The sequence below is a fragment of the Eptesicus fuscus genome, chromosome 13, assembly GCF_027574615.1.
Source record: "Eptesicus fuscus isolate TK198812 chromosome 13, DD_ASM_mEF_20220401, whole genome shotgun sequence".
NCBI lineage: Eukaryota > Metazoa > Chordata > Mammalia > Chiroptera > Vespertilionidae > Eptesicus > Eptesicus fuscus.
Window position 1 is genome coordinate 33,834,580 of NC_072485.1, and position 9,389 is coordinate 33,843,968.

General features: G+C 35.1%; 1 pseudogene; it reads left to right on the forward strand.

Moving 5' to 3' along the window:
* The first annotated feature begins 806 nt into the window (after positions 1 to 806).
* Positions 807 to 1,426, forward strand: LOC103293636 (nascent polypeptide-associated complex subunit alpha-like; annotated as a pseudogene).
* Positions 1,427 to 9,389: the final 7,963 nt, after the last annotated feature.

Genomic DNA, 9,389 nt, shown 5'->3' on the forward strand with positions numbered 1-9,389 from the left:
TTTGTGCACTGGGCCTCTAGTAAATAAATAATGCACAAAAAAAAGCCCAAAGGTAAGTGTTGGAAAATATTAGGAAAATTTGTGCCTATGCACACTTTTGGTGGAAATGTAAAATAATGCTGCAGCTATGAAGAACATCAGGGAGGTTCCCAAAAGAAATTAAACAAACAACTGCCCTATGAACCAAACCCACAATCCCACTTCTGTGTATATATCCAATATACCGTATTTTCCAGTGTATAACATGACTGGGCATATAGAAGATTTTCCTGGGTTAAAAAGTCATCTTATATGCCGGAAAATACGGTAACTGAAATCAGAATCTCAAGGAAAACTTTGTACTTGCATGTTTGTTGTAGCAATACTCACCATAGGCAAATATAGAAATGAACCAAATATGTATTCTTTACCAAATGGATAAAGAAGATGTGTGACAACATGGATAATCTAGAAATACTTAATTCTAAATGAAATAAGCCAGTCATAGAGAAAATATTGCATGAGTCCACCTATATGAGATATCTAAAGCAATCAAATTCATTGAATTAGTAGGATGGTGGATGCCAGGAACTGGTGGCTGGGGGAAGAGGGAAATTGTTCTGTGAGTATAAAGTTTCTGTTATGCTAAATGAATAAATTCTTTTCTAGAGATGTACTATACAACATAGTTTCTTTATCAATACAGTATGTGTACTTCAAAATTTGTCGAGAGATAGAAATCATGTTAAGTGTTCTTACCACCAATAAATACATACACACATACATACTCTTTCTGCTGCCATCTTGGTTCTGTGTTCCCTCGTAAAATGCCCAGTGAAGCCACGGAAACTGTCCCTGCTACAGGGCAGGAGTTGCCACAGCCCCAGGCTGAGACAGGGACGGAATCTAACCGTGATGAATCAGTACCAGAGCTTGAGGAAGAAGATGCCACATGACAAACCCAGCTGGCAGCAGCAGCTGAAATCCGTGAAGAACCAATCATTAAGAAAAAACAGAGCCAGAGTGAAAAGAGGCATGGAAGACTGTGGCCAAACGTGTCTTGGACAGGTTACTGGGGTTACTAGGGAACTATCCAGAAATCTAAGACTATCCTCTTTGTCATCACAAAACCAGATGTCTATAAGAGCTCAGCTTTAGATACCTACATAGTTTTGGGGGAAGCCAAGATCAATGATTTATCTTAGCCAGCACAGCTAGAAGCTGCAGAGAAATTCAAAGTTTAGTGAAGTTAAACATTCAAGAAAACACACAGACTACAACTATGCAAGAGGAGAGTGAAGAGGAAGACATTGATGAAATAGGTGTGGAAGTTAAGGACATAGAACTGGTCATATCACAAGGAAATGTGTTGAGAGTGAAGGCAGTTCAAGCCCTGAAGAACAATGGTAGTGATACTGTAAATGCTATAATGGAATTAACAATGTAACTATCTAAAAATGAGAAGCTTTTTTTGGTTTAAAAAGAGTAACTGCAGCCTGGCTGGTGTTGCTCAGTGGTTGAGCATCTACTCATGAACCAAGAGGTTACTGGTTTGATTTCCAGTTAGAGCACATGCCCGGGTTCTAGGCTCAATCCACAGTAGGGGGAAGGGATGAAGGAGGCAGCTGATGGATGATGTTTCTCTCTCATCAATGTTTCTATCTATTCCTGTCCCTTCCTCTCTCTAAAAATCAATAAAGACATATTATTTTTTTTTTTTTAAAAAGAGTAACTGCAGCTTGGTTTGAAATTTGTACTTTTCTATCATTAATAGAATTATGACTTCTTTGGGATGAAAATGTAAATACATGAATATAGTATGTTAAAAAAGTGATATTAGAGCAAGTTTTAGTCAATTTTGGAAGAAAAGTGTGGTTTCTCAAAAATTCTATGTAGAACTAAAATTCTCTCCTATATGGCAACAAAAGATACTCTCAAACATGTAAAGTTTCAAAAAATGTGAATATTGGTGAATATTGACTTCTGAGAAAAAAACACTGAATATATATTTAAGCCTAATAAAATATAGATAAAAATTAATGAATAAAACATGGCAGAATTCCTGTATGAAAGAATATCTGATTATGAATGTGTTAAACAAAACTAAATAAAAAAGAATACTGTAAATAATTATCATAAAATTAAACATAAACATAATAAATAACATAAAATACATTGTTAATTCTATTAAGAAAGCACATTCCATAAATAAGAATTAATTTTATAAAAGCACATTGGTTGTACTTGGAACAAGAAACTAAAACAGTGTTATTGATTTTAATTTAGAAAATAAGTCAAACATTATTTTGAAAAGCATAAGAACCCACTAGTGGAAATAAAAAGAATAATTACCTTTCACATCACTATAGAAGATAAGCAAGCATACAAATTACACATGACAAATGACAAGAGGCAAATGCAACAAAAAAGAAATATAAAAAACAAAACTGAGAACATAAAACAAAGTGACAGAATTAAGGCTACACATAACAGTGATAACAGTAAAGGAAATTGCTTTAAACTATTCTGTTTTTAGGAAGGAAATATTCTCAGAAAGAATGACAAAACTAAATCAAAATTTAAAACAACTCAGGAAAATGACATAAAAATGTTTTAAGTAAAAAAATGGGTAAAGTTTCATCATGGAAAAACAAAAAGCAATTGCAAATGGAAATGCTAATAGCAAACAGGGAAGAATTTAAGGCAAAGTACAATAGCTAAGATTAGGATCATTTTGTATTTCTAAAACAGTCACTCAATGGTGCAAACCAAATGGTATTAAATCCTTGTGCATTAAATAATGACACAAAATATATAAAGTAAATGTTAATAAATAAAGTTATAATAGGAAATCACACAGGTAAAATATACAGAATATGCACATATTTACAACATTGTATAATTACCTTAATAATCATTACTATTTGATTAATCAAAGCTTTTTTAGAAATTAATTACTTCATTTTTAAATAACTGTGCTACCACTGAATAGAGAAATTCACTTATAAACAATTTGATCTCCCCTTTTTGAATAAAGATACAATAATTTTCCAACCTTTTCCTATCACATTTATCCCACCTTTTATTAGGAATAGAGTAAACTAAGTAAAAATAAATTAATGACTCATTTTATTATTTTCTTTAAATTTTATTTGGCACATTTTTTAAACCTAGAAAGATGTAGAAAGAAAAGATAAATGAGCATTAATATATACTTTACCTTTACTTAGATTTACAAATAAACATAATTCCACATTTGCCATGTGTTCTCTCTATCTTTTCCCTTCTTCCTTTCTCTCTCTCTCTCTCTCATTTTTCCTTCTGAACCATTCAAAATTTCAAACTTCATAACACTTTATTACTAAACTAGAGGCCTGATGCACGAATTCATGCACGGGTGGGGTCCCTCCAGGTGCTGCGGGGATTGGGCTGAAACCCACAGTCTAATGCTACCTGCAACTCCTACCTGCCGCTCCTGCTCATCCCGGCCCCACTGTACCTGCCGTGGGCTTGCGTCCAATCAGTCCTAATCTGGAGAGGCTCGTGCTGCCACAGCAGCACTCACCAGCCATGAGCCCTGTGTCTGGCGCTCTCCCAAGGGGAGTGGCCTGAGGGATTGGGCTGAAACCTGCTCTCTGACATCCCCTGAGGGGTCATGAATTGCGAGAGGGTGCAGACCAGGCTAAGGGACCACACCGGTGTACAATTGGGCTGGGGAGGGACCACTGGAGGGCTCCAGAGCATGTCCAGCCCATCTTGCTCAGTCCTGATGGGCCAGACCCCAGCAGCAAGATAACCTACCAGTCGGAGCATCTGCCCCCTGGTGGTCAGTGCACGATGTAGCAACTGGTCGACCAGTTGACTGTCTGACCCCTGGTGGTTAGTGTACCTCATAGTGAGCAGTTGAGCAGACTTAGCATATCATTAGCATATTACGCTTTGATTGGTTGTTCAGTTGTTCTGCCGTTTGGTCTATTTGCATACTACTCTTTTATTATATAGGATTATTATATAGGATACTTAATTATGCATGTCTAACAACAAGGGCATTCTCTTATGTAGCCAAGATACCATAATTAGACCTAAGAAAAATAAATGATTTTTTAATATTACTTAAACACAATCCATTTTTAAAACCTTTACAATTTGCTAATTTTTCCAAAGAAGTGTTCTGTAGCCTCCCCCCCCCCACCCCAGTCTATGATCTAATCAATGTTTATACATTGCAGTTGGTTATTAGTGTCTCTAAGTTCTAATGGACTTAACTTTTAAAAATGTCATGTTGGTCATATGAGCATGTCCCACATTCTGAGTTTGTCTGTTTTTTACTTCTGAATAAACTTAGGATAAATAATTTGGCAAAAAAGCTACAAAGCTGATTATACTTCTTACTACAATATACCAAGAGACACTATGATGTGAGACAAACTGTAATATAGACTAACATTTTTCTTTCTAAAGACCACACTTTAGAGTGTTACATTTTATATCATACTAGAGACCCAGTGCACGGATTCATGCACTGGTGGGGTTTTTCAGCATGGCCTTTGGTGATTAGGCTGAAACTGGCAGTCCAATGCTGCCTGCCACTCCTGCCTGCAGTTCCTGCTCATCCCAGCCCTACAGTGCCTGCCGCCATCGCTGCTGCCACTCGATAGGCTCGCTACTGCTCTGCCCTAGACTGGTCGACTGGTCGACCAGTTGACCGGTTGCTTAGGCTTTTATATAGAAAAATGAGAGAGAGAGAGAAAGGAAGAAGGGAAAAGATAGAGAGAACACATGGCAAATGTGGAATTATGTTTATTGGTAAATCTAAGTAAAGGTAAAGTATATATTAATGCTCATTTATCTTTTCTCTGCCCTGCATCTGGCGCCCCTTGGTCAGCTGAGCAGCGCTTCCACTGTGGGGGCGCACTGACCACCAGTGGCAGCTCCTGCGTTGAGCATCTGCCCCCTGGTGGTCAGTGCGCATCATAGTGACTGGTCGACTGGTCGACCAGTTGACCGGTTGCTTAGGCTTTTATATAGATATATTATTCCAAGAGTCTTCCATGAAGGTTTATTTCATAATTTATTTTCCCACTTGAGAAAGTATGTTGTGTGGGCATCTGTGGCATTCTCTTACTCTTGCCTGGAAAGAAGCTTTGCTTTCCTAATAATGTTTTTACTAAAATCTAACTGCACGTAAAAGTCACTTTCAATAGGGAAACCAATTTCATGCATCTTTTCAAATGATAAGCAGATTATCCTGTCACATTTTTTGTTTGTTTTGTTTTGTTTTAGTCGGTGTGACCAGATGTCATTGATATTTCTCTCAAAAATTTAATCCCATCTATAAGATTCAGGACCTTAGAAATACAGGGTGGGGCAAAAGTAGGTTTATAGCTGTGCATATGGAAAATAACACAATAATTAATAAATAATAATACAAGAATAATCTGTGTTGAGCATACTCACAACTGTTTTGCCCACCCTGTACTTTATTTAAATTCATTGTTTTACCTTTGTTCTTTATGGAGTTAACAATATTAAAAGAATGCACAATATTTAAAGTCCAGTAGGGTAGACAAAATCTGGTTGTTCAGGTTGAAGCAAAATTATTAAATTATAACAAATTTACTCTAGAATAACTAATGTTTTTTATTTTCTTTCATGATATCTGCATACACTGACCACCAGGGGCTAGACACTCTGACCAGTAGGATAGCTTGCTGCTGGGGTCTGGCCAATTAGGAATGGGCAAGATGGGCTGGACACACCCTGGAGCCCTCCCTTGTCCCTTCCTGGCCCCGATTATGTACTGATGGGGTCCCGTATTGCGAGAGGGCACAGGCCAGGCTGAGAGACCCCACCGGTGCATGAATCCATGCACAGGGCCTCTAGACTATTATAAAATGACTATAGGCCCAATGCACAAAATTTGTGCAAGAGTAGGCCTTCCTTCCCCTGGCTGCTGGCACCGGCTTCCCTCTGGCACCCGGGACTAGGGCTTCCCTTGCAGTTCCAGCTTCATCCGGAAGGAAATCTGGTCTAATTAGCATATTATGCTTTTATTATTATAGATTATTATAGATAATGATTCTACTGTTGTCAAGTTATCACAAAACTGAATATCTATTTTCCATTTTAAAATTAAAAACTATATATTGGCATAAATACTTAGATTTTAAAGATATATTTTAGACAATTATGGAACATAATAAATGTAAGAAATGGGGTACATAGCAATAGCTCAGAACTGATGCTTGTTTTATGACTTAACATGTAATTGAACTTAAATCATCTTATTATTTTACTTTATTTTTCCTTCTCTGACTTAAGCTAAATCTTTGTTTCACATAAACTAGAGGCTCTAATTAACTTCAGGAAAAAGGATGCCTTTATTTAAAAAAAATTTAAAATATGTTTTTGTTGATTTCAGAGATGAAGGGAGAAGGAGAGAGAGATAGAAACATCAATGATGAGAGAGAATAATTGGTCAACTACTTCCTGCATGCCCCTACAGGAGATCAAGCCCACAACCCAGGCATGTGCCTAGACCAGGAATCGAGTCATGACCTCCTGGTTCAAAGGTTAACCACTGAGCCATGCTGGCCAAGGGGGATGTCTTTAATTAGGCCTCCTGTGTAGCTGAGATTTCAACATATAAAAGGACCAGGTAAATACACACTCACCTCTCCTTTATACACCCTCCTATTCCCAGAGGTTTTGTCCTCCAGGTAGCTGATCCCATCTATTTATCTGAGTATTGTCTGTAGACATCAAGTTAATTGGATAGCTTTTCTTTCCCTTTGTCTTCTTGCAGTTGTGTGAGAGGCACTGTCTGAGCATCATAAATCTCCATCAGTCTGGTATAGCACTGGCTGTTTAGCTCCAAGTAGGCAGCTTATGAATTCTGATGATTTATGGTTTTAATCTTTTCTATAAATGAGTGTGGAGACTATGCAACAGGCCCCTATTTACAAAGAAAACAGCAGATAAATAAGTAAATAGATAAATAGATACATGACAAATAGATAGATAATCATAATAACCTTGAGATTAAGATATAATGTTACAAGATAATTAAGATGGAAGGAAAACATTTTTAAAAGTCTTCTTATGGGGGTGATTATCAAACTGGTATGTGCTCTATCTGTAAATTTCTATGGATGAATAATTGTAATATGCAGGGTTGTAGTATTGTATCCACAGTACTAATGCATTAGAGTACACCCATTATCTCATTGTCCATGGCATTAATTCCTGATTTATCTGACATGCTTTGAATAAAGGTTCCTATATCAGCACATTTTTTGAAAGTACAATGTGAGTTTAGAATATTAGAGATGCAAGATGCTTTTATCTTTTTTATTGAATATATTTGGCATATTATATTATGTAATTTATAGAGTACATGTTAATTTGATACATTCATATATTGTAATATGATTGTCATTGTAGAGATATTTAACACCTTTATCACATTTTATAAGTATCCTTTCTTTTTAGAGCTTTGAATAATTAAGTTTTAGATGTTCTTTAGTGCTACAAAAGTGTAAAAAGTAGGAAATAAGCCATGGAGATCTCATGTTCAAGTATAATGAATATAGACACAATATTTTACTATAATCATCAAACTTGGTAGGAAGACGCATTAAAGTTAGTCTTATCTAAGCCTAAGATTATTTAAATATTTTTGGCCAAAGTTATAGTAATAGTTGTTGGCATAGAAGGGAGTATAACGAAAGATTCAAATTTTCACTCTTTCTCAAATATAACATGCTGTGTGTTAACACATACTGTATTAGTATTCAATGTTAAAATAAATAACCAATTTAAATATAGATATCTGACAGTTTTACATGAATTCTGTCTTTAACAATAAAGTATTTAAAACATATTTTAAAGTCTTCTTGGAAAACTAATGGTGATGCTGGTTTATTAGTTTATTGTGATAACTTCATTGGTGGCTGAATTAATTGGAGATAATGACTTTTTTACAGTGTGGTGATTTATAAAATTTGCAACTATATTGTTCTTCTGTCTGGAAAGTTGTCATCTTCATTTTCTGTTGCTATTAGAATAACTGTTCCATTTCAAAACCTTTACAACAAAGCACTAATTAATCCATTATATAGAGAGTAATTTTACAATCTAGCTTATTAGAATAATATGTATTAAATTATCATTGAATACATTTTGAAATGTTTGTTTAAAATAGATGGCATAAACTTCATGGTCCACTTTTTAAAATTTAATATCTCCATTATTAATTCTGGACTAAATAGGTGAGATTGTTAGGCTACAGATTTTAAGTTAAGTGATTGTTGTAGGAAAATGTTGTCATCACTACTGTCAGAATCTTCATTATCATCTTCATCTTCATTGTCATTATCTTCATCTTCATCACCATAGATACTTTTCATTAGTAAGTTTTAGGTTAACTTATATCTAGATTTTAATCCTGACTCTACCTCTTATCTGTATTACCTTAATGAGTTACAAAGTCAGCTCTTCAATTATAAAATAGAAATAACGATAGATTATATCTCATGGAGCTTTATTAAGATTAAATTTTTTAAATTGTTATAACAGTATACAGCATAGTTTCTAGTACATAATAATCATTGTAATAGTTATAGAAGTTGTTAGAGTCATAGTAAAAAATAGTAGTAGCAGGATATTAGCAGAAGAATAGGATGAAGGTAGTAATATTGGTGCATTGGTAATAATGCCTCATGTTTTCTTAATATGAATCTTATAATCGCTCATCTACTGATGGACACCTGGGCTGCTTCCAAATCTTGGCTATGGTAAATAACTCTGCACTGAACATATGGGAACATATATTCTTTCAAATTAGAAATTATGGAGAAGGAATCCTAAATTTAACAGAGTTAATTTTAAATTATCCGTTTCTCAACAGAAAAAATGGAAATAATAACAATACTCTGAGAACAAAATAAGTTCTTATAGGGTTTTTATGAGAAATGAATAAATTAATACATTTAAACACTTAGAGAAGTGCCTAAATAATTATTATTTTATATAATATTATGATATTTTTATTGTACTACATCACTGGGCGAGGTGTAATTTGATGTCTGTAACCAAAAATTATATTTTAATCCAACAGTATATTGCCTGCAAAATCAGCTTGTTGTTATTATAGGTAGCAATATACTATACTGATTAATGAAGTTGAATTTACTTACTCATCAGAGTTGTGAGAATGTCAGATAATCCACTGTAAAGTAAGTTAGCTCCCTAACATAGGGAATAGTTGACTATCATTTGTTAGACTTATATAATCTATAACCGGGGTTCTCTTCAGAGATGCCCTAAGGTCATGGTCGGCAAACTGCGGCTCGCGAGCCACATGCAGCTCTTTGGCCCCTGAGTGTGGCTCTTCCACAAAATACCACGGC